The sequence below is a fragment of the Topomyia yanbarensis genome, chromosome 1 (assembly GCF_030247195.1).
Source record: "Topomyia yanbarensis strain Yona2022 chromosome 1, ASM3024719v1, whole genome shotgun sequence".
Classification (NCBI taxonomy): domain Eukaryota; kingdom Metazoa; phylum Arthropoda; class Insecta; order Diptera; family Culicidae; genus Topomyia; species Topomyia yanbarensis.
The window spans coordinates 203,091,975-203,119,140 of NC_080670.1; the positions used below are offsets into that span (position 1 = coordinate 203,091,975).

Sequence of the window (27,166 nt, forward strand, 5' to 3'; positions counted from 1 at the left end):
TATGACCAATATAATAATGGAAATGTATATTACATATTCAGTACTATTTGCACATACATACAATGGATCGACAGCCACGAACTTGAGATGCTATGTGTCGACATTGAAGCACTTGAAACCAGCGACGGATCCAGGAGGTGGTTCCAGAGGAACCGTATAATATTTAATTAGCTTAATTAGCATTAGCTCAATGTTGTCTTTCGGCTAACTTATTTTATCATGCGGTGGTGTGTGAGTGTTTATGATGGAGGTGAATAACCCACAACCGAACGACCCTCCAGCCTATCTTGATATGCCTACTAAGAGAAGATGATTGAGATGAGAGATGGGTGGGTCTGAAGAGGGTGCATAAGGTGGTCGTTTGAGGGGGGACTGTTGAGGGGCTTTGAGGGTAGGTGGATTGATGAAGGGGAGTGGCTTGAGGAGGGGACTTTAAGAGGGGAGGGGGTTTAGAGAAGGGTGGTGTGTAATGTGGGGGGACATCCCCTTAACATTTCTTTAATTAGACGAAGTCGACTGATAAATCGACACACAATGACTAGCGACTGGTTTAACTTCCGCTTGCCGAATGTGCTAAATTTTTATTTTATCGATCTGCATTAAATTGTATGCAAATTAAATTATCGATGTTTGGTTTATTCTAAAGAGATGCCGTGTTGAAATTAAGCTGAATTTGAACTTAGATTAGAAAAATTGGGTTAGCTCGATCAAATACGGGGGATACGTGAATCTTAAACACGGTTGCGCACTGTTATTTCAAAATATTAGCAAACGATGTAAGAATATTTCAAGTACAAGTATGTTTTATCCATTTCATATAGTGTTGTGTTATTGCGACGGTTGAGATACAAGTAAATATTACCTTTTAATTTATTCTTGGGTCATGGTAACAGGCAGTGCTTCTGTTTCTTTTGAAACCTAGAATAAAAACTTAATCGTTCTCCCCTTCAGACATGCATTTTCTTCAGATTGGAAAATGTCTTCTGCAATGGAATGGGATCAACTGTTGACTATTTCAAGATTTTCACAGAAGTGCGTTTGGATCATTCTATTGTAGAAAGAAGCGTTGCGTGTATGTCGGAGAATTGCGGGGAGACTCCACAAAAAGATATTTTCCGGCCTGCTTTGTACACGAGTCCTCCTTATGTTCCTCGGTGTACTTTGAGCACTTCATTGTATAACAAACAGTATTTGATCGCAATTAGTGCAACTTAACTGAACAGTTTTGCTTTGTACATGCGTACGGAAAGTTGAAGCTTGACCAAGTTGACAAAGTTTATTTTCAAATGTTACTCGAAACGATTTTGATGGGATAACAATTTTCTGTAGCTGATATTACGTTTAATTGGTGAATTTCAACTATCCTGATCTGCGAAAAGTTCCGAGTTTAAAAAGCTCACCCCATTGTTTCGGGCAGCACGAGTCAAGAACTCTTCAGTTACCACGCCGTCTATCTCAACAACGGTAGCTGGAATGTATACTCGATATTCAAGATTGAAGCGTGAATCAGTTGGAATCGTGCTGGCTTGCTTTTGTTTCGAGAGGACGACGTTCGCTTTATTTATAAATTTTCACGTACACCGGCGAAAGTAGCAGTCAAATGCTTACTATTTTCTAGTAAACGTAGAAGTTTCACTTTGGGGTACAAACATACAATGAATCGATCGCCTGGTCGGTCGTGATAGTGAAACGTACAATCATTTTTTTTGGAGGGATTTATGCAAAGATTCTCTCTTTTACACCATGGCAATCGTCACGTTTAGACCAACCTTAGTACGATCCGAGATCGTAGATTCGTCCTTGACCCTAACAGTGACGACAATGTCGTCTGCGTAAGCTGTCACTTGAAATCCCAGACCTTTTAGTTAATTCAGGAATCCGTCTACAGCCAGGGACCGCAGAAGGGGTGACAGCACTCCGCCTTTAGTTATTATTTTTAAAGTCTCGGTTGATTTTTTCTGCTTTGCCTCAGTTTTTCCTCGCATTGTTTCCCATCTTAGGAAGCTTACGCACCTTACGTCCTTTTTGGCTGGGTCTGGTTGTGGAGGTGTTTATGATCGTAGACGTTCCCGACGTTCCTTTGTGTTAGAGGTTCTTGCACATTGTGTAGGATTCGATTCTTCTGTAACCATGGAGTCTTTCGCGACCGGATTGTTACCCTGGGTGGCATCTCTTTCCTGGCAATAGATTAATAATTGTGATAATAATTTTACAACTGTTATAAAGGAAATTAAACTTGTTTCAGCTTTGTTCACTGCCATCTTGCTTTTGTGTTAGAAGAATTGGAAACACTAATAAACATCTTATGATCTAAGAGCCTAACGACCTGTTCAGGGTATAATCAAAACAATATGTGGAATCGTTGGAAGTTCGTATATATTTTCTTTTTTTGGGAAGTCCTTGCTATGAATTTGAAAACCACTAACATCGTGTATTGAACGATGGCTTCTTTGAAATAGATGGTTTGATTGGAACTGTCACTTTCTTGCGTACAAGTTTCAGCGTACAAGTTCACGCTCCACCTTTTGGCACCAAGAATAAAAACATAGTCGTCCTCCACTTCCGAGCTATATTCATCCACGTAAGATAACTTGGAAAATTTGTTCTGCAACGTAATAGGAATGCGTTTAGATCGTTCTTTTGTGGAACGTTTAAGCTTATCGGTACGTTGCTAGTAGAAGGGACAATTTAGTGAAGAGGTGATCTCTTCCACAAAAAAAAACGCTTTTCGGTCTGCTTTGTTCATAAGTTCTCCTTGTGTTCCTCACCGCGCTTCATTTTATTGCAACGGCTTTAGTATGTGTATATGTACGAAAAGACGAAGCTTGACCAACAATACATAGTATGGTAAGGCAGCACCTACAGATGTTACTCGAAACGATTTTGACAGGCGATTTTTTGCTTTTTCTGTACCTGATATTGTGTTTAATTGTTGAATTTCAATTATTGTGACCTGTGAAAGGATTCGAGTTTTTAAAATACCCACCCCATTCTTTCGGAAAGCACGAATCAATAACTCTTCAGTTACCACGCCGTCTCTCTCAACGACGGTAGCTGGTATGTACACTCGATATTCAAGATTGAAGCGTAAATCAGTTGGAATCGTGTTGGCTTGCTTTCGATTCGAGAGAAGGACGTTCGCTTTATCTATAAGATTTCGCGTACACTGGCGAAAGTAGCAGTCAAATGCTTACTATTTTGTTGTACATGTAAAGGTTTCACCAATTCAATTCATCGCGTCAAAATGATTGAAAGGCACGTTTTCAATAAAATATACACTATGCACCATTTTCAGGTTTCTCATAAAAGTACGGATTGTGGGAGACTGCTTTCTTTTGAGCAACAGTTTGATGTTGAGCCTGAAACAATTGAATGAAACCAAATTTATTTTTAAAAACAGTCTATCTTCTCATCTTGTTTCGAACTGAAGCTGAAGTGCTCTGCTGCAACCAACAAAGTAAACAAATTTTCTATCCCTGTGTCGCTTTGTCTACTTCATAACGACAAAAAATCGCTTGCAGCACAAAAATATTATAATATATCGTTGCCCTACCTACTGCTTAAAATAGTAGTGAGTATCGATGGACAGCAATAAGTAGCCTCGCTGTGGACGAATTGTGTTGTAAGTTGATATTTCGAAATATCCCGTATGGCAAGCTATTCGGGAAGTGGAACAACTACTGAAACTTCGGATGTAACTTAATCTGTTAGAATCTGTCTACAAATGCATCACATCAAACATAGCGTGCTGATTATGTTCAAAAACATCAACCAAGGAGAGTTGTTCGTTTCGCGGAACAACATGCCCTTCCAAGAACCTAGCTCTACAGCTCCTGTAGGACAACTCTCAACAAAAAAAAAAGATTTGAATGACACTAACTTACTCTGTAATTGGTTTGCATTAGTGGAATTTATTCTTAATTTTTTCACCAACCCACAACAACTTTTTTACATTCCATAACGAGTGCCAAATAAGAACGAGACGCTATTTGCGTCGTCATTGGAACATATCGTAACTATCTAAGGCTTGGTGTGTGCATAAGCAACTTTAAGAGGCAACTAGTTGCAACATTTTAGGCGCTTAGTCGATGATTACCCAGTCATGCCTCTTTGTTGTTTCATTGTGTCGCCTGAAGGAGTAACTTTAGTCAACTTCCTACCGGCGACAATTGAACAATTACAGTTAACTGGCACGTTTAGTGTGTGTGTGCAATGAATGTAAGAAATCCTATACAAAACAACGTTATTCTTATTAGAAACGGATTAAGATTACCGTGACGACGAATATGATAAGATCAACTCGAGATGTTGCCTAACTTCTTATAGTTTAACTTCAAGAAGTGCTAACCAAGATTTAAAAAGCAAAAGTATCTGGGGTCGAAACTTGGTCAAAATTAGAATACAGTGAAGACCCGTTTTTCTCAGCCCCGTGGTGAATTTTAGGCTGATAAAACAGGGACATTGACAAAATCGGGACATATATTTGTCTTTCTTTTTAAGGAACCGAAGCTCTTAAAATAATCTTTTTAGCCCCTAGATATTGCCGCATAACCTTTTCTGATTATTTAGTTTAAATTAAGGGGGTCTGACATTCTAATTTTTTGCGTATTTCGGATCTCTAAGATAAGAACAATATGCTCAAGATAGGATTTACTAGAATTCAACTTGGTTAATCTGCTAGAGCCTACCAACTATTAATTTTCATATGAGTCTGACAAAATCGGGTCAAAAAGCTGATAAAATCGCGGGCTGATAAAATCGAGTCTTCACTGTAATGAACTAATAACAGACACCAACTAATTTGTGGTTTAACATCTGCTCTCCTACCAATACAGTGGTTAATGTTGATATTTTTCCAAGTACTTATAATTTCGATGTGATCTTATAAATAATTGTTTATTCAAGCGAGAAAGAGAGAGGGACAGTGATAATAAGGGACAATCCTATTCTTAGAGACAAATACAGTACTACAACGAACCTAAAATTGATAAAAATATTCGTAAATTTCTTGGAATGCATCGAGCCGGTGGTTATGTAGTGGGCAAGACTGCTTCTCGCCGTAATGAGTCTGGGTTCAATCCCAACCGAACTCGTTAAGGTTTTCTGAATTGAAAACTGTTATGTACACAGAATTTTTTTTTGCTATGTTGCATCCACCGAATGCGAAACGTTAAAAAGAGCATTCCCTCTATTGAAGTTCGACTAGTTATCAACACGCATTTGCGTTGTACAAATGTGGGATAACAGTTCCCTAATTCATCTTAACGCCTCTATTCATGCCACCCATTTGAACATATTTGTTAGAAAAGTGTCTGCTATCTCTGTTCAACGCATTTTCTTTAATGGTAGGATGAATATGGGTGCGTTGTACTCTACTATCTACTTCGCTCAAACGCGAATGTTTTACATTTTTCAGGCCAGATTTTTCCTTGTATTACTTCTTAGGAATGAAGCAAAAAAATGTTGAAACAGTAACAGTTGGCCGAGTTATCAACAAAATAGTGTGACATCCTGACTAATAAGATGAATAAGGGTTCATCTACCCTATTTGTTGTGAGTTTAATGTGATGCTCATCGCAGTAGGCTGTGCGTTTGACTGTTGTTTTTTGTTTGTTTCCGTTTGAGTACCAGAATGTGTCCCATTGAAAATGAAGCGCAAATTAAAGTTTTAAAGTGTAACTGTGCAAAAATTGGCTAACCGCTTTGGAAGTCATCACGCGAGTTTAGTTTGGGGAACACTATTCTTTGGATGAATATCCAGGAAGTGAGAAAAATCAGGTCTTCCAACCGGAACCTGGACCACCAGAAAGTGGTATCTCTAATTAGGAAGAATAAATTAATATTGATACGTGATTTGTTCAATGAAACGAGTACAGTTGTTAGAATGATCCGGAGAAACCTGAAGACCTATAAAGAACAGAAAATCGTCAAACAAAGTACAGAACAAAAGCAACAATTGAATTTTGATGGGCGTTAAGACCTATGTGAAAGAGGATCCAAACCCTCCTTAACTTTTGCTAGGTTAACTGTCAAAGACCCATGTGGCTAAAACCATTGTCAAGTAAAGTCGCTAGTGCGAAACAAGGACGTGTTTACATGTTCGTAGAAAATCAATTTTTAAAATAGTTCTGAAATTTTAAAGGTTGGACGACTTTTGTAGTGTTACATTCGAAAAGTTCAGCTCTATCGACGAAGACGTAATGAAAGGATAATTTTATTGCTCATTTAATGACCCAAATTAATTGAGTTAAAATTATATTACTTTCATTAGCTCCATTCACCAAAAGGCACACCGTTCTCTCGATGCGTTGTAATTAAATTTTATAATTCCAATTGAATCTAATTTGGCGGCCACGGCAAAGTTCGTGGCAGTAAATATATTAATACTACCAATTATAATGATGATGATGATGATGGCGATGCTGTTAGTTTTAAGCGGCAGAAAAACATTATCGCCGCATCTGGACCGCACAAGAGCGATATACCATGACGGTGCCCCGATTTAGCGGTTTTTTCCAGTCGTTTGAAAAAAAGACGCACCCGCCCAAAAAAGACGGAGGGAAAAGAAATGGGTTGTCAATAATTATTACACCGAACAAATTTGTTCCGTGTAGCGTAATGGGTCTTTCTCGTTGGTAAAGGTCTCAATTTAGCGAAATTTAGCAACGTTCATGGAGTTTATTAATAACGCCTGACTGTAGAGTTGGATCATTAAATGAACATCAAAATTACCCAAATCGATACAGCTTAACTTTCTAAATGTAGCAATAATTTGACAATGGATTTAGCCACATGGGTTCGCATTTTGGACAGTTAATCCAGTAAATGGTTAGGGGTCAATGTTGTTCAATGGAAGGTGTGGCTCTATTGAATTTCAAAAAAATATTTTTAATTTATAATTTTAATTAGCGCAGTGCTGCCAGTAATAATTTTTCATACTTCAATTAAAACAATCAAATTTCCAGCTCTTCCTAACTGATCCTTAACAATTCAACGGCGCTGGAGAAAAACCGGCGTCTGCTTATTTGACGCAATGATACGGTCGCTGATCGCACACACGCCAAACACGGCTTCGAACTTGACGATCCAAAACGCGCTCGCCTATCTATCTAGGGGAGAGTGCTTCTCGGTTGTGGTGCGAATCGCTAAATAATGAAGGGAGTAGAGAAGAGAAATACACTAAAAAACCAGAGCAGCACGGACGATTTGAATAAACAGACTTATGGTTATTACAGAGTTCAACTTGAACGATGCAGTTACTATTTTATCTCGCCCCGGGTGTTGGATACTTTGGGGTGGGGAACCGTGAGGGAAATAAAGTGCACGGTGGGTTCGAAATTTTGAATGCGATGGAGCTGTTATCTCGAGTATATAGAACGAAGCTGTCCGCTTCGAATCACACGCTATTGTAAGCCGCTCTTTACATGGAAAATTCTTGGGTAATATACGATCGAAACTATAACCGAGAATTCGCATAACATCGGACAAAAATCAAACTCGAATTTCGAACCCACCGTAATCGGGGAATCGTTTATTTTTTTTTACTCTCTTTTTCGACCAACTCAAGTAGTGTACGATCATGATGATGATCAACACTTTCCGCTTCGCTGTAGACCAGCGCCCAGCAGCAGCAGCAGCCAGAAGCATCGGAAATGATGGCGCACGCGCGAATTCGCACTCGGGGAAAAGGTTTGTTTTTTTTTTGCTCGTTCTTCGGTTCGTCCGTCTTTCTATTGGTAGATGATACCTACTACTACCAAACACTATTCACGGCTGGCCGATCCGCTGTCGCTGTCGGGTTGGGTCTCTGCAAACGCGGCAGTACTACTGCCGACATCCACTAATCAACACGCGATCAGTAGGGAGAGAGTACCACCTTTTCTTGTGAAATTGAAAATAATCGACACGGGAGTTCAGAACTTTTCCTGCTGGCATTAGGCATCAATTGGAGCGAGGAACCGAAAGGATAACTGAATTGTGCGTGTAATTTAGCAAACGTGTCAGTGACTAACCCAGAACGATGAACCATTGTGGATCGTTTTATTAGACACAAGTGTGGTGAATAATCTCATGAAATCAAGTAGCACGAGGAACCATCTCGTCGTCAGTTCAAGTCCTGAAAGGTGATCTCCGAAGAGCTCATGCAACAAATTGTCTAGCGAACGCGCAGAGTGTTCGCCACAGTCTCAAACGGTCAGTGCGGTGTGGTAGATTTAAAAATAAAGTGAATCATCATCCTTTCTGTGCTACCTCGAAGCCCCGTTTTCCTCGGATTAAAAGTAGACATCCTTTCTGTTACGTGAGAGAAAAATTATAGGACACGAATCTATTCTTCCAGTGAATACCGTGAGTACTGACAGAATACGTAATCATCTTTTTCTCACCGCCAACCAACACAACACACCAACAGAAACAACAACAACGAACGATATTCGTAGCAGGCTGTGGCGAGCCGTGTGCGGCCGCCACACCGACATACTTGGAGTCGCCTTTTATGGCCATGAAAAACGGTTGCGCGCTGTGGAAGAAGTTCGTGAAAATTTCAGCTGTTTTCCTCCCACACTTCCCTCGCCCGCCGTGCGTGCGTGTGATTCTGCCAAGTTTGTGGCGATCGTAGTAGCTCAGTGATAAACAATTTAAACGTTTTTAAAGTTGACAAATTTTACTATCATCAGGAAGTGTTTTTTTTTCAACGATTGACAGGTCAACAAAGAACAGGGCGTTTTAATTTTAGGATGGATTTTCATTCGATGGATTGTAGTTAGATTCCTTCGCAGCGTTCGGCAGCCAGGGCAAAGTGCGAGTGTACTAATTTTCGCGCCTCGTCGCCACTGCGAAATGTTGTTGGCACGCTAAAAATAGGGCAAATTCTCCGATCAGGATTGTGTGTAGGTACTAGCTCCGTGTCATTCAAAAACCGGATTCGGTGGATTAGTACGTCTAGCAGCCCTATGTGTGTAAGAAAAACGACGTGGAGGCGTTGGGGAATTTCCCACGGCGGCGTGCGGTGGCAGCATTATAGCTTCGCAGGTTCTGGGAAACTTTGTGCACGCGCTAGGATCGCCGGTTTTTTGCGAAGTATTGCTCTGGCTGGTCGTAATGTTTACTCGAACTATCATTCTGGGGCGATTAATGAAGTTCATCATTACGGGCATGTTTTAAATAAGTGATCTATTGCAGTTTAGTTTGTTGCGTAAGCCATACCTTAGGGTCGTTTGGCTGATAAATTCTTTACCTACAAAAGAACGAACACCGACTCAGTAGGTAGTAGCATTTTATACTTGAACGACAAGGAAAATAGAAGCGCCAATTTGCAACGATTGAGAATAATTTCTTCAGGGCTGCACTATTGAGAGTATAATTTATTCTTCATTTGTGACAACTTGTCAAGCCAAAAAAGTTGCGGTGTTACATCCATAGTAGACAGCTTTTTAACACTAATAATTTCGTACTGTATCAGAATTGAGTTGGTGTTTTTAAATTTTCTAATAACGCTGGTATTTGTCAAGGCTTTTACCACTTAATGAGTACAAAAACTGGCAGTTTTTTTTTTATTTTCTAAAAAACGACGCTTTAAAATTTATTAACCAGTCTGCTTGAATTACTTTTAATATAATTACTTTGCTCTTATCGCTCAGAGCAAAATAATTGTAAACAGTTCTACCCGTGTTGATTGCTTCTATATTCTACGTAGGCAAAGAGCCATTACTCCTATTCTAGCTGTGAAAATCGTCCATATCAAAATGAGCGAAACTCAACCATAGTCCCACTTAGGACCAACATCACAACGATTAACTCTAATTTTTTAGTGTCTGTTCATAATATGGAACATTTGTAGAAGGTAAAACTGAAGCTGGAGTGAAAGATTAGATTTCCAGGTTGCTCTATCTTGGGCCGCCAGTCTCCTTAAACGCCCACCTCACCTGCCCACACATCTCCTTGATTGCATACAACCAGTGCTGTGGGTTCTGCCCAGACGTTTATCACCTCTTCCTCGACCTCTACTGAACATAACTTTAGCTCGTCGCTCGTCCGGCCTTCGCAATATATTCCCAGCCCACTGAAGTATGCTGTGTTTTATCAGACCTCAATGTTCTTGCCGCCTCCCTTTTAAAAGGAAAAAAATACCTCTGCCACTGCTCTGCGATCAACGTCATAAAGCATGTGAAATATCGTGATGATGGTTCCCAGCGCACCTTCGAGCGCTATGTTAAATACTAAATTGTAGAGTGCATCAACCTGCTTCAATCCATATAACGTTACAAATGACTTGGATGTCCGGATGTTTTGAAGCTAGATTTTGATCCATCCAGGGTCATCCGAATCAGCTTAATCGGTGCATTTCATGCAGTTTTAAAATGGTTTACAATATCACCTTGATGTCACAAGTTACAGGAGATGTTATGGGCCTCTGAAAAACCTATTGTTGTTGATGGAGAAATACAAATAACTTTTGAAAAGGTCGTAATAAAATAGAATAGTTATTAGAGTTATTCAAATAAAATTTAAAATATCTCGAGAAATACTACATTTCAGAAAATATTCAAAAATAAAATTGTATTTTTGACTGCAAATAGTATGAATTATAAAAATATGTCAAAAGTTGTTGATAGGAAAACTTTTTCATTGAAAGCTTCTCCAAGATCCAAATACACTGAAAAAGCTTCTATTACGTCTTAAAAGCGTTAAACATTAGATTTTTTCCATTTTATGATGAGGTAACGCGATTAACTTTTGAAAAGGGCAAAATCACACGAATTTGCAGTTCTGTTAGAACAAAATTCCAAATATACCGAAATCTATCGCATTTTGGAAGATTTTTGTTAAATGCACTTAGATTTAAAACAATGCTTAGAATTATATTCTGTAGTAAAATTACAGTTTTGAATGTCAATTAGTATGAAATTTAAAAACATGTAAAAAGTTAGTGTTAGAAAAACTTTTTTACCGATAAATTCTCCATCAAACAATCACATTCAAAATGTTTCTTTTCTCTTTCGGTTTTTGTTGACAAAATAAAAATGGGTTTTTTGCAATTTAAATGTTTACACAAATTTTTGTTTTTGTGAAAAATGACAGATTTTTTTCTGTGTATATTTTTTTCGTACAGAAATATTCATTCCTAGTAACTCGTTCTCAGAAAATTTTGCCGAATAAAATATAGTAATCGACCAAATTTTTGTTTGAAATTTATGCACGTAGAAATGTCTACGCCGTCTTACTGATTATGGAAAATGTTTCCTTTTCCATGCCGGTGGAATGTGTAAAGTTTCATAAGCATCTAAGATGGTCGTCACGATTTCAAAGATTTACGGACGGATCTTCATTGAATTCCTTTTGAGTGTCTTCGAAAATTTTTAGAGGAGAACATTTGCATAAATTCTACAGAAGACATCTCTTCTCTGTCGCGTATTGTTATCGATTTTTGGGATACCAGCAGTATTTTTCAGCTTAATTTAAATCTCCAACCAGAACCACTTGAACAAATTACAAGTTTTGGACAAAGTTGTAATAATATGGAGACATGCAGGGTGTTCAGTTCATCATTATTTTACTTAATCATGGTACTAAACTATTATAAGATTCTGATGAAAGGAACTCGAAACGCATCTCCATAACTAATTTATTGGTTTGTTTGCCATTTTGAAAGTAAGGTTTTAGTCGCTAATCGAGGCCTATAGTCACCTACCTGGTAGACCCTTGGTGACAGGGCGGCGAAAACGCGGCTGCTAAAAATTTCGAATTTTCTTACCCAGAAGAAAACAAACCTACCGAGCTAAATTTTACCGTGAAGTCGAAACGTAAAATATCACTGTATTTGCCGTGTTTACTCTAACTCTTCACTGCTGTGACCGGATTTCAATTCGCCGCTCCGCTACTGGTGATGGTGGTGGAAAGGCGGCCTGTTTAATTCGACCGCCTAGCACAACAACTGCTACGTTTTCCTGGCTCTGTCGTTAGTTGTTCCGATGGCGGCAATAATTATTCGCTAGGAAAGTGATCAGGAAAAGCTGGAGTTCCGTGCTTCGAATTCATCTCGTCAGTAACTGATATCAACTTGGGGTCAGATAGACGCTACTTTCAAACAGTTCGCTTAACTTATGTAAACGCATAAACAACAGGCTAGTTCCGAGTGACATCTCGGGAAACGAAGCACAGCAGCGTTGGTTTGCTAACGAAAAAGAAACGAACTCTTATAGTATGACTTGGAAACCAACTGTCTTGTAATACTTTACTTTCTAAAAGAAAAAAAAATGGATGAACCAATTTGTGCTTGAGGACCCTAACACCTAAATCAGAAAAGTTCAGAAAATTTCGGTGTGTACGACACCTTTGCTGAAACTTCCCTAGGCTACGAAATATCACCGGATCATCTACTCTCCGTAAACGGATCCCATAGGTACATTGAAGTTATGGAGATACGTTTCGAGAGCCTCTCATCGGAATCAGACACTAATTTCGTACCAGGACTAAGTAAAATAATAACCTAATAAACCCTGCATGTCTAAATATTATTTCACCTTTGTCCAAAATTGAATTTCTCCGAGGAACCCTTGTACGATCTGTTTTGTTCACCTTGGCAATTGTCTGTCCCATTTGTAAGTAGGGGTTAACCACTATTAGGGTTCTAGTCTTTACCTGCCCGACAGACCCTTATTGACAGGGCGACCTAGGAACAAAACAAATAAATAAATACTTTAATTTCGGTTTATTGCCATCCCCCTTATTGTTTGCTGTTTGCCGACACTGCTAATCCGTGGCAGCTGGTGATGACAGAAAGAACTAGGCTTCTTCCAACCGGCCGGGACTACACCATCCAAGTTCTTCCGCTATGTAGTAGGCGACTCGGGTGGCAGTTCTCTGCTATTTGCTAGGGAGGTGAGCTGCGCTGCTTTGTTGGTGAATTATCGCAGGATCTACTCACTCCCCGCGAGAGATCCTAGAAGTCACCGAAGTGTACTTCACCGAGGCTCCTTTCGCTGCCCTGCCCCTTGACGATTAACTGTGGAGAAGAGCTAGGTTCATTCGACTGATCCTCCACAGTGAGAACGGGCGGCGATTCGATTCCTTAATGTTTAGTTGGGATAGCGAAAACACTCCTTTACGTTTAGCTAACCTCTTAATGACGAATCGATATCGTCTGTTCTATGCCGTGGTTCGTCACTGTGTATCTCTTCTCGGTGGCCGGATGGTATATTAGTTTTCTTTTGGGTATGAAAGCGGCGTTTTTGCCGCCCTGTCACCAAGGGTCTGCCAAGTAGGTGATCTCGTGTAGTTCCATCTTGTAAAGCCCCACTTTCAAAACTAGTTATGGAGATACGTTTCGAGATCCCCTCATCAGAATCCGACACTAACTTAGTACCAGGACTCAGTAGAATAATGATGAACTGAACACCCTGCATGTCTAAATATTATTTCCCATTTGTCTACTGAAAATTGCCGAAACATGTTCAAAATTCATTGATAATTTTCTCTAATATTTATCTAAATCAATAGCACTCTAGACCAATATCGTTCGTTTACTAGCAGTCTCTATCAGTAGGCATAGTTTTTCATTTCAGCTTCTTGGAAACTGACATTTAACACCATGCCAACTTTAGTGGAATCAAATTTTCAAAGCCCAAACCGTTGACAAAAGGACCAGTACTTGTCAAATTTGTGAAATTAAGCCTTTCCTTACAATAGTCAATATGTTTACCTATACATATGAAACAAACTTTATTGTCTCTACTAGATCAACAAAATCATTTTTGTTTCACTGCAATTACAGTTGTTATTCGTTAATTGAGCACTGTTTAATTGAATCGCTTTGTAGGTGAATCTCGGCTAGTTGGACCATTAGCCAACTAAAAAGCATCTGAATGTCGAAATCTCATGTGAAATTTACTTTTACAGTCAAACTGACAGCAGTTAGAGATGTGAGCAGATGCACTTAAATCCCTTTTGATCAGTTTTTGCCATCTGTCTTTCCAACTGTACCGGTTATACGGAGACACTGAAACCAACAGTTTCAATCGAACCGAAAACGTTATGCAATGCGTGGGGCAGAGTTGACGTGTATATAGTTATATCTGTATTATAGAGGTGTTAGGAGCCCCAGATCGCATTTAATGCCACAGCTACAGACAGCCTGCCAAACTGGATATTTCTTAGTTAACAACTTAGCTTAGCATCGTGGTGTACAGCACATTGTGGCCTTTTGTTTTGCTTATCCTTGCGTGCCAATCGTGTCAATATATTTTGATTCTGCACGAAAACATCTACACGCGGGTTTTTGAAATGCGTTAAGTTTAAGATGACCAAATGGAACGGATGATTCCGCGGACCGTGCAATATCTTTTTCTGAGCACATTCACCTCGCGGCTACTATCGAAATTCACATAAAAACAAATAAGGCTACCTGGGACAACTATCTTTCATTTGAGCACTAATAGTTATAAGAATTATCCGTAGATTTTAAGTTATTGAAGTTGTTCTGATTGGATTCCGCTGACGATCAGGGATAGGCTGTAGTCGATGTTGTGGCTTGTGTCGTTCCAGGCGCGATCACCCGGTGTAGGCGGGCGATGGACGGTAGAGGGCTGCTTGCGAATTTTTTATATAGGTCCGTGGCTATGGACAGAGCGAAACACTCGCCTACCGATGTTTTTTCAAGAATCCGACGATTCTCCTGAATGTTTCAGCGACTGCCCCTGCGGCAGGGAAGGACTCCCGTATCGACGCAGGCGGATTCGGCAGGTGTCCTTGGTAGCAGGTTGGAGGCTAGTCGGACGGCTCCGTGATATAGCGGGACGAGGACCTCGACCAGTCCGTCTAAATTACTGTGGGGAATAGGATAGACCAATTCGATCCCGTAATATATCCTGCTGTGGATTAAGACGTGGCTTACGTTGATTGCGGTTTTTCTGTTGTTTTTGGGGTGGCGAGAGCAGATCGTTCGCACCAGCCACTTTCGGCTCTCGCAATCCCTCTTTACTTGACGGTAGTGTGGGACGAAAGTCGCTTTTCTGTCTAGTGTGATATAGAGCAGTTTCGGCTCTTTCCGGAAGGGTGCCTGAACACCGTTGTGCGAGACCGGCCTGGCGTTGACGGGATGGAAGGATCCACAGAAATGAGTGGTAGCTCATTTAGAAGCAGCGATCTTGAAGCCGTTTGCTAGAGCCCATCGTCCGACTGCATTGACGCGGCTTGTAAGGGAGATCCGGGCACGGGGAATCGTTTTTACCAAGGCGATTAGGTTGGTGTCGTCCGCGTGGAATATTGAGTCCATCCTAACTAGGAATAGTATTACTGGGACTCCGTCGGTCTTTCAGAATTCGTCGGAGAGTTCACTGCCTATGTATATCTGGAATCGTCGGTCCTTTAGGTAATTTTGACTGCAGGCTCCGAGATTTTTCATCGGTGTAGCTCTCGTAGAATTCCTTCGCGCCACACTCTAGTGTAGGCTTTCGCCACGTCTAAGATCAGTTCCCCGAGGGGTCCCACGTAGATTGCTGACCCGAGTCCTTTCCGGAAGGCGAATTGTCCAAAAACAATAGATACTCATAGGTTAGTTCCTACCTGTTGTCCAATCACGCATAGCATCGGTGACGGTGACGATATGATCATTAGGAGTGATTTAGTGTTTTGGCAGCAAATCCAGAGCAAGCAATGTAGCTTGCTGGCGCATATCCTATATCTCGATTCGTGCTACTGCAATCATTTGATTAGAAACGTACTGGACCGTTTGTTCACTGGAGCTTCTCTCTTTGATGGTGTTATTGTTGGCATGACGGATGCCATGGTTGGACATAACATCGTAAAGTTTCGGCTGGAAGCGAAAAAAACCAACTGATTAATTTTGTCCTCACAATCAATGTTCACAGCCTCAGCGTTTTCCTCATTATATGACGGATCCAGAAGATTGTACAATAATTAAATAATTGTATCATTTTCACACTTACCAGAACATCAGAGTTTTCATCGTGTCTGGAGAAAATTTGGAATAGAACGTAAGTATCATTGAGAGCCTCTCTTTATTTACTTTCTCTTCGTACGTCACTATAATACTGTGCACTAATTTTCCAATACATATCGACAGCCGATGGTTTTTACTAGAATACTATGCAAAGAGTTGAGTAGTAAATGTTCAAACGACCGAGTAATGAACAGAAGATAAAGACCCCAAAGAGAATCTCTCATTTACTTACGTCCTCTTCAGAATTTTCTCCAGCTGTGTTGTTCAACACGTGAAAATCTTTCTCTGCAACCGACCTGTCAGACATATAAAACTCAGCAAGCCTGCTTGGATTAGAAAGTATATATCTCGCGTGTTTGTTGAAAAGGGCCAATAAGCATGCTGTCAAAATTCACTTTGAAAGGGAATTCTGGACGATTTCCGGTGGAAAATCACCAGAGGTGGCAATCCTAGAACCATATTGCAATTTATTAATTGTGTTCCAAAAACAAAACGATGGTACTCATAAATACACCCGATTTTTATGAAAAAATTTCTTCTAGTAGATTAATTATCAAAATTATTCATGCTAATTACGTATAGATCATATACGCACCAATCGTAACGAAATGGATAACTTCTTATTTTACTGTAATATGATCGCCTATTTGTCCCTTTTTCTATGGGGTTCCCTAGCTTTATGAGACTGACTTGCGATCATAGACAGCATAAGAAAGGCGTAAAACGTGGACACCACAGTAACGGAAATTCGCACGCGACTTACACAAACGACCTTCGCCAAGATCAGTCGTCCCTGTCGGCATCCCCATGACGGACGCACCCTGCCATAAATCCTGGAAAACTTGACATTCATCCAAAAAACAAACGGGTCATCATCACACGCGCTTCTGAAATTCAAATGTGTTCTGTCTCTTTGAAATGTCGGCACAAATTTTTCTTATACCTAGCCACCTACCTAGGAGGAGCACACATCAGCATCATCAGGCAGAGGTTTTTGGCCGACAGCCCGAACAGAATGTTGCGTCGCACCGTGTGTCCGAAAAAAAATTTACCTTACTCTGCGAACCGACTCAAATGACACAGCAGCGCATTCTGTTCGACGAAGCTGACTTGAGGCGAAGAAAATTCGAACGACACATGCCATGATGCCACAAACATACATAGGTGAGAGATTATGAAATCGAAAAATTTCCCACTCTAAATTGACCGACGCGACACCAACGCGATGTGGTTGATAAAAGGAGGATGAAGAAGAGAGCCTCGTGATTTACGTCGGTTTCGAAGACCCAGACGGCGTTGCTCGTCTTCGTACAGTCCCGTTCCTGCTTCTCTGCTAGTCGATGAATGATTTTCTTAAGAATAAAAAATCAACTAATAATACACCGACCCTACGATCCCGATTTGGTGTGCTTGATTTTCGCGAAGTAGAGCCACAGATAAGGGGACGTGAAGCTTAGAATAAATTCTCTAGTTATGCATCATTCTTATTTTGATGTTAAATTAGGCGCTACCTAGTGAAAATCGAGCTCATTAGGGTCAGCTTAAAATTCTAAATGTAATAACCTTTTGTTGGATTAACTGTCAAAGATTCTGTTAAAGGTGATAGAAACAATTGTCGAATAAAACCAATTGTGTCATATAAGGACCAGATTTGGAAGAAAATCAATTAAAAATCAATGTATAAAATGAAAGAATATTTTCATTGTCTATTTAATGACCCAATTGCAATTTTAATTTAAAAAATGGAAAAAGACTGTTGCGTATGTTGATCTGTGAATTGCGCACCATTTTGTTAAGGTTATTGATCGGCGGGGTGATGAACTACCACGCGACACCTCTGATTCTCGGAAAAAATGGGGTTTGCCGGTGGTGTACTGCCCTATAAAATCGGTGATGAACAACAGCTGATACGAAAAGTCGACATCATCGGATATAAACAAACATTTGGCAAGCGATCATGCGAAAATTAAAACATTAAAGGAGATGCGGATAGGTAGGTAGGTACCTATAGGATGCGGATGGGGCAACGAAGTGAATCCGGTGATGTAAATACATTGCTCGCACGAGCCAGCGCAGTGCAGCACTCGAATCGAATGTTCATCGAACTGAATCGGAAAATGGCACTCCCCGCGTGTAGAAGTGCATCTCGCTGGATGCCTTTGTTGAGAAGTAGGTAAATTTAACACTCGCCATTGAAACGAACTGGAATCGTACATGTTGTACACAGGTGATTCTCGGGGAAAAACGACTATTGAATACTTTACGCTGACGTCACAAATGAACTGAGGGTTCATTTTTGACAGTTCGCTTGTACTGTGTACATGGACTTAAATTCTTTACGATTTTCTTCGAGCGAATCTAGTCGTCCACAAATTTTTCTAAGTCCATGTAAACAGTACAAGCGAACTGTCAAGAAAAGTGAGGTTAACTGTGCAAGTAAAAAACCTAATACTGGATTTGTTTATTTGATCATAGTTAGCGTCGATTTGACTGCAAACCATTTGACGTATTTTAAACATAAATGTTAAAAATTAATTGGTACTTGCGTCAAAATCAAAAGTGGTGAAATTTGATAACGCCTTCATCAAAAAAGAGACGATTTTCGGATAGATGCGGAAAGGACGATAAAAGATATCGAAACAAAACAAGCTTTCATTGATTCCTGTATTAATTCGTGATTTCACAAAAATGGCTCCACCCCCTGTCGGGCAGCCTTACGGCAGTTGGCTGGGACTTTGGCCATAGCTGTCGAAAGGAAATATGTTGACTTATTGTTCAACTCTCTGGTCACCTTATTGATCAGTTTCTTGTATTCGGGACACAATTGTTCAAATTGATCCTCCACTTAAGATGCGCACAAAAAACATTTCAATTAGGGCGCGTTGGTAGTGTTGGCGTTCCTGGGGGACGACTGGGACCTTCAAACGCTCCATATTCTTGCTTCGTGCAACATGAAGAACCTGGATCTGGCTAAACTACGACGTCACTCTTCAAGTGGTATTTCTTAATGAAGACCGCAGTTGACCGCAAGTTGGCAAGGAAAGAAGCTGGACTTTGACATACGCTTCTCACGAACTGTCAGCTACAAGAAGACCTTCTTTGGGAACTTTGTGTGGGAAATGTACTGTACTGCAGCTCACCTCTTTCCTGCGGGTCTCCTGTCAGTTATTGCCATCGAGCGCCAGGTATGTCTCGTTTTCCATGATCACAACCACGTTGCGCCTTACATGAAAGACATCCTGGACCTTTAGCCGCTGCTTTTGGTTGACCGTTTGCGCTTCTGGCACGGTTGGTCTCGATTTCTGTTTTCTAATGACGATGTCCATGTTGACCAAATATCAGTGCTTGCTGCACCGTCCGGTCACGCAAAACCGTAAGTCGGCCGGAGCCGAATTTGCGCTCAATGCTCTCATCTTTCTTCAAAGGAGCGGCAGTATCTTGTATATGGGCGCTCTGGTGTATCCGACAGACACAAAGTGCGCCACGCTGACAGACTTCTTCCCTCCGGGATGGAGCCGGCAGTAATTACAAACCATTGAACATTGTTGCTTAACGAATTGCGTGGGAAATCTGAGCACTTTGCCTCTTGGTTTAATGCCAACGTTATCATTGTTTTTATGAGTATTTCTTAAGGAAGTTCTCGCGGTAAAGAGGGACAAGTCTGTCTTTACCAGGAGACATGTTGGTAGACTTGAGCAATTCGCAGTTCCAGTTATGCTGCCTAAGCTCGACTCCTGCCAACAGAAGACAAAAGATTAGCCTGTAATATTTTAAACCGGTCTGTAATGACCCTGCCGCTTCTAGTTTTTGCGATGTGTATAAAAACGACAGTATGGTTTGCCACTACTTGGGTTCTAAATTTTACCCGCCCGACAGACCCTTATTGACAGGGCGGCCAAGGCGCTTGCGCACAAAAATTTTCGTATTCATAAGAAACAGAAAAAGTAAACAAACAAATCCAAACGTCCACCGTGATTATTCTACCAAATTCCCCCCGCTGCCCACTCCTCCGCGTCGATCTTGTACTGCTACTGCTGGCTGGGTGTTCAACTTCAGGGAGAACCCTCGTTCGTCCTGTTTCGTTCTCCGTTGGCGCTGAACTGAAGAGAAGAACTAATCCTCCACTGGGAGAACGGCGACTAGCTAACGCTTTTCGGCGACTCTACACGAGGGCTGATTGGTGAAACTCCGTTAGGTTTTTTCATGTGACATGAAATTGTAATACTGCTGACTCTTGAAAAATAGTGTGTGCCTGTAGTCACGAACGGTGCACTCCGTTTGCCACATGAGAAGATAGCTTGCCAAATCATGTATTTATCGGCAAAATTTGAAAGTTTCTGCTTCCTTACTTCCTCCAGAAGATTAAACTTGTGCTAGGCGGTGAAAAACAGTAGCCTTGGAAGCTGTCGGAAGTCACCTTTGACGAAAGTCTCATCATGCATGATGAGACAATGAGACTTCGTCAGCATTCGTTATGATTAAGAGCCTTTTGTACTTTGTACGTATGTAGTTCCTCCCGGTCCTTGGCTCTCTGAACGACAGATTTGGATAGATATTTACTCAGTGTGTTGAGCGGAATCGATTGGTACACAAGACTTGGCCTTTGAGGCCTCAGCAAAAATCTTCAAAGTTTGAGGGTTTCTATGCCTTTCTTTTCTGAGATGTGAAAAAATTAAAACCCTCCCCTTGACAATTTTCTGCGCACGGGCCTGAATATGCAATTCGGTTTGGACGTATTTTTCAACTGAATATGAACAGTTTCGCGCTTTAGTATGTTGTAATGCTGTCATCGGTAAAGCAGATAAATTGACTGGATCTGTGTAAAATCGTCCCCCTCATTTCGAACACCACTCGTTTCATAACTCCTTCAAGAGCAATGTGGAACAACGCGGTACTGGATTCCTTCCATCGTCACCTGGATTAGTCGGGTAAGCTGTCCAGAAAAGGTGTTCTCATCCTAGTTCTTGCATAGATCTTTTTGGGTAGCTAAACCATTCGAGGCTCCGAATTCGATGAATAGAAGATGCATATCTTCGTGGATCTTCTTTTGGAGGATTTGCTGCAAAGTGAAAATTTGGTCAGTTGCAGACAGTCCTTCGATGAAGCCGATCTGATAACTTCCCACGAATCTTTTTGCTGATGGTCTAAGTCGCTGAAAGATGGTTGGAGATAATACTTTATAGGCGACATTAACGACGGTAGTCGCACGACAGTTTTCACAATCTAGCCTGTCACATTTCTTGTAGAGTTTGCAGATAACCCTATGCTTTCATTCCTCCAGCAGCTGTTCGGTATCCCAAATTCTTACTATCACCTGATGCAAGTAATTGGCCAACTTGTCCGGGCCCATTATGATAAGTTCAGGTCTGATAACAACCCTTTCAACCGATTTGTTGTTTCAACTGATTGATGGTATTCTTGACCTCACCTATCATCAGAGGTGGTACATCTCTGTTACTTGCTGCCTCGCCGACAGCACTTTCTTCGCCATCTTATTCCTCTTCCTGCACTTCATTTAGATGTTCATCGAACCTTTCCTCTCGCGGCACAATATTTCCTCCTCCTCCGACGCTTTTGGTCCCGGCAGAATTGCGCTTCAGTCTGTATCGTTGTAGGCTCTGAAGGGGAACTTGTTGCAGCAGTAGTATCCGCGCTGCGTTCTTTTTTTTCAACAACTGCTGACATACCTCTTAGAACCACTCGTTTTGTCGGCTTCGTTCTACATAAACTAAAACGTTCGCCGCTACGCTATTGATAGTTGTTTTCACAGTGTTTCAACAATCTTCGAGAGGGACTTCGTCGAGCTCGTCCTCTTCCGCGTGCTCTTCTTCCTGGCCAACCTAAGCATTGAAATCCCCACTGATGATCTTGAGGTCGTGGGTTGGGCAGCGGTCGTTTTCACCCACCAGCTATACGTAGAATTATTCTTTGCCATCATCGGCACTTCCAAGGTCAGGACTATGCACGTTGATGATGCTGATGTTGAAGTACCGACCCGTGATCCCTAACCCGAACAATTACCAATTTACCAATCACGCGCTCATGTAAATTCTCCGGAAATCACGTGAGTACGATAAAGAAAATTGAAAGATCGGCCGTTCAACATCCAAATCGTTAGTCTTTATCCGTAGTTAATCGGCGTCAATCCCACTATCTCGCAGGAGATGCGTGCTGTTAAACAGCCCCAAGCATTACCAATTTTGACACATCTACAGTTCGCTTGCCTCACAAAAAACTTTTTGTGTAATTTTACAGCTTCATCTTAGGCCAAATTAAATAAATTTATAAATACAGTTTTCAAACCAAAGCTTTGACAGTTATACCTTGGCGTGAAAGAGTCGATATATTCATATATGCTGTTACTTAGTGTAGAATTCGACTTCATCCTTTACGGCTATTGTACAACCGCCAGAAGAAACCTAAAACATTGGTACACAATCGGGAATAGCAAATCAGAAAAGCTGACTATATGTCAGTGATTCACTCAATACAGAATAGATAAAGGCTATGATGCAAAACCTTAAGGTCCGTTCAGGTTAAGTCTTCGGTACGGAGCAATAACTAGGTTCACCTAGCATGCTGTTAGTCGCCTCTTACGACATGGGAGCAGGTTCCCAATGGGGCTATTCTTGGCTGAAATAGTGCAAAAAGATTTTAGCCCGCCGGACACCACGAATACTACGCTTATCATATAAAAACAGCAATTTCACTCAGATCGATAGATTTCCGCAGTTGTAGTTCCGGCAGTAAAAAAATGGTATACTTCAAACCGCTGGAACATATTGCTTGCCATATCAGCACTTTTTGGCGAAATTTTCGCTTTTGTTCCGTACTTTATTTGTGGTTTTATTTGATTTATTTTCCCAATTTGAAATACCCCTGTCTGGCCCAGTTTCGGGTTGAAAGATTCGAGTTTTCTGCTTATTCCTGGCAGTTCGTTCAAAGAATAATGTTCTTCAAATGTGTTTCTGATGGTTGTTTCCTGATTAAGAGTTTTTACTATTAGTTGAGCTCATCTAAAGAGTGCTACGATCAAAATTTAGTCCAACTAGAAAAAGTGTCAAAAAAAATGTAAAAGATCGATTTTTTTCTTTTTGAAGTTCAATTTGTATAGCAATAAAACAGCAAATATATTCCGCTAAGCTTGTAGTTGATCGAATCAGAATTTCCTTTCGTTTAACTCTTGTCATCCGATTCTGTATCCTGCGATCTCTTCCACTGGACTCCAGTTTTCTATAATGGGTTGCAACACTGCAGAATCCCAAAATGATCAAAATATTTTTAGTCGGTCCAAAAAGTAGCGACAAAAACAGCAAATGCGGCTAAAACAGTAAGGAGCAATCGTGCTGCTTTAGGACAGACAGCAAACGTTTTTCCATATACGCGTTTACGTAAAATCACTCTTTAACTCGGTTACAACTAAAATGTTGCTTTTCAATTCACATGTACAGACAGCCTGCCAAATTAACTATTTCTAAGCGAATTCGATAGCTGTATAAAATTTTGGCCACTGTTAAAATTAAATACAGGCATCATTCTACGCGCACATATTTACAACATAAAGGGTGTTCGGGTTCATTAAATGAACGATTAAAAAGATTGCGCCATGCTCAATTTGATCAAATTTTGCTCAAAACGTATTTTAGATAGCTAGGTACAAAAGTCAATTTTATCCCACCAAAACGTATGCTTAGTGATGTTCTAAAATGTCACCAATTTTTAAATTACAGCCGTGGAAAAACACACTGGAAATGTATTAAATGGAATCTTATCTATTGATAAAGTTATCTGTGTCGGTTTTTGTAGGTAGGAGTTTGCCACTCTTTTGTCTTTATGTTACACCTGCCCGGCAGACCCTAGATGACAGGGCGGCACTGGTGCTACCACCAAGAATCTTTGGGCTTTCGTTAACGAACAAAAAAAAAAAAAAAAAAAAAAAAAAAAAAAAAATAGAATTGAATCCCTAGTTTTAAGATTTCTGTGAAGTTTCTCATAAATATTTGTTCCCCCTTTTGTGTACTAAACTATATTGTTAGTTTTAAGATAACCGTAAAATATTTCGTAAAATACTATTACTCCCCCTCTTGTATATCAAAGTGAATCCCTTGTTTTAAATTTTTTCATAAAAAAATCTTTTGGCCCTCTCTTGTATATTGAATCTTATTTCTAGTCTTAAGATAGCTGTAAACTTTTTTTTTTCCTTTGTAAAAAAAATATTTCAACATTGTAACCTCCTAGTTTTAAGATATCCAAAATGTAAAAACATAAGTATTTGGCACCGCCAAGCTAACGCATTTGTGCCTATCAAATAAACGAAATGAATAAAAAAAAAAAAAAAACGAACAAAAAAGGAAAAACAAAAATACACTAATTTTACCGTAAACAAGTTTTATTCTCTGCACAAAACTCCACACTGTTGCTGATCCGCTATGCACTTATGTTCACCGCAAAGAATCCTCGAAGACACCGCTGTCTTCTTTCTAAAGGGAGTCGCCTTTCACTCTTTTTTTTTGTTTCTTTGGTTGTTCGCAGGGAAGAAAGTCCTTCCATGCGAGATCGGGATTGGTACCACTGAATTTTTTACGCCTAGTCTAGGATGCGAAAACTCCTTTATCACACGAAAACAATCACTTAATCACGGTCGGCACTCACGTGAACCTGTGCCAATTTTGTTTGTCAAAAAATGTCACGAGAAAAATTTCATTTGCTTTTCACGTCATCTAGTCTAGTCTAGTCTAGACCACACATACACAGCCAATACATGTAGGGATCCTGGAAAATTGCAGACGTTCGCCTACATTTTTTACTGTTAATATTAATGTTTGTGGTACATATGGTATGTGACACAGACACTAAAGCGGCCAGACCAACTGTGCAGCGTACAAAGGGAAGATGATTCAAAATTATACGGCAATTAAATTATTCATTTAATGAAGAACTTAATCAACGAACCATTTCAAACCTTGAATTAGGAAGAAACGTGGACAACCGTACCGACCGTTTCAATTTGATGGGGGATTTGATAAATCGTTGGGAGTGACTTGGCTAAGAGGGTTTATGTCACTCCTGTGGTCCTAGGCTCCTGGGATGGGATGGGACAGAAGTATTTAGCCCTTTTCCTGGCTAATGAGCCTAGGTTATAGCGCCTTTACTCGCTCTCTTCAATTGCTTTTCACGTCATCTCAAATTAACTTACATTAATTCACAAACAATGCATAAAAACTACACCTACACAATCGTTCACAATATTTTGTTTCTTTACGAAAAATATGCACGATCATAAGGAACAGCAGTGAGCATTATATGATGCAAAACAATACAGTCTACGGACACAGTAGTCCATAATAGGTTAATTTCCACCCAGTGCTACATTGTTACGCGCGCAGACGGGTTACACCGTACACCCAGGTTTTTTTTCACGCGGTTTTTTTGCGCGGTTTTTTACGAGGTTTTTTTTACGCGGATTTTCCAATTAACGCGGTTTTTGCAAAAATATTCTAAGTCTATTTGAATGCAAAAGACTTTTCGAAAAGATGGAAGAGACGGGTCTAGAAGATTCCTTATGGCCCGCACCCCAAAAATATGGGTATTTACGGAATGGTCTTGAAGAGTAGGTGCCAGAAATTGATTTTTAACGCCATTTTGAAATCAAAGATGGCGACTTCCGGTTTTGCTAAATTCGCTATAACTTAATATGGGTATTTTCGGAATGGTCTTGAAGAGTAGATGCCAGAAATAAATAAATCTTCCCCGCAAGGTTTTCTATGAAAATTGATTTTTGGCGCCATTTTCAAATCCCAAATGGCGGCTTCCGGTTTCGCGAGATTCTCTACAACTCAACCAACATGAGTATTTTCGGAATGGTTTTGACGAGTAGCAGACAAACGTTGATGTAATGTCTGAAACAGGCTCGAAAAGAAACAAATTAATTGAAATCATCGTAATAACAAATAATCTAGCCTGGTCAGAGTTCCAAATACTGTCTTTCCAGTATGTCGGTTTCGATGTATAGTCCTGCAGCAGAAGCTCCATTACGTTCAAACAGCTAGATACGAAATGGTTTGGTGACACAGAAACATTATCAGATCACTTGGTACAAAACCGACACCTTACGACTTGTCGATAAGATTATGTTGATGCATAAGTCACACTTATGTTCAATTAGTTGCCAACAAGGTTAAAACACAAAACTTGAGAATGCCAAACGTACTAGGAAAATCAAATTGAAGACGTCTTATTAGCAACGAATCGAATATGGACGAGGCTTACACGACAAAATAATTGTATGTACTGGACGTAAGGTGGTCCAAACCACCAGTATAATCGCCAAGAAAAGCATAATTGTGCACCGATTCTCCCCAAAGAAGATTAGTCAGTTATAGAAAAATTCTTTAAATTGTTAATTGTCAAAGAATCTAAGCCACGTGGCTGAAACCATTGTCAAACAATGACCCGTTTATGGATGGCGCAATAATTTCTACAAAGAACTTTTACGATATGTTAATTGTTACCGCGTATCGAATAAAATTTCAAAATACGCCATGGTAAACCCTTATGTGAAATGTTTTGCTCAACCTAACTATTCCTTAAAAGGACAGATCTGTCCGAGGTAATTAATTTCACTCATTACGAATTGCGTTTCCTTTTTTTTAATTCTGTCGAAAGTGGGACCAAACACCAGCAAGTCAACGAGCAGCTTTGTTTGTGGCGCGGACGACTCAGATTGGCACAGAACCAAAACAAGGCCATCGCCATTTCCCTTAAAAACGGCGTACTAAGATCATTGTGGAGAACAACAAAAAAAACGTAAACAAAAACGTAGAACGCGCCCATTTCCCATTTTACAGCGCAAACATAATCCATTGCCTTCCGTGATGTCTGCTCGCGGATCGGCTCGGGATGACGGGTTGGTTAATGTTCTGATGTTGTTTCGTCTTATTTTAGCCATCCGCAGATCTTAAAATAGTTCTTCTTTGTGACTGAAACGCGCAGCAGTTTGGTCGATGAGTAATTCGTACAGATTAAAACGTCGTAAATTGATGTAGTTAAAAAATAAAGGGAACGATGCGAAGCAGGCGTTGATATTCTTAATTTGAAAAGTCATCGGCCCGGTTGTTATCGGATAGCTCATTCTGTGACAGTTTCTAACCTCGCTGGTATCGAAGTAAATGTACCCTGTGAAGGTCAGAGTTTGTTTTTTTTTTGGAG

At 40.3% G+C, this 27,166-nt stretch overlaps 1 protein-coding gene across 2 annotated transcripts in view; it reads left to right on the forward strand.

Moving 5' to 3' along the window:
- LOC131688556 (microtubule-associated protein futsch-like) overlaps window positions 1–27,166 on the forward strand; it is a 185,291-nt gene that overhangs the window by 138,663 nt on the left and 19,462 nt on the right. The window lies entirely within an intron of this gene.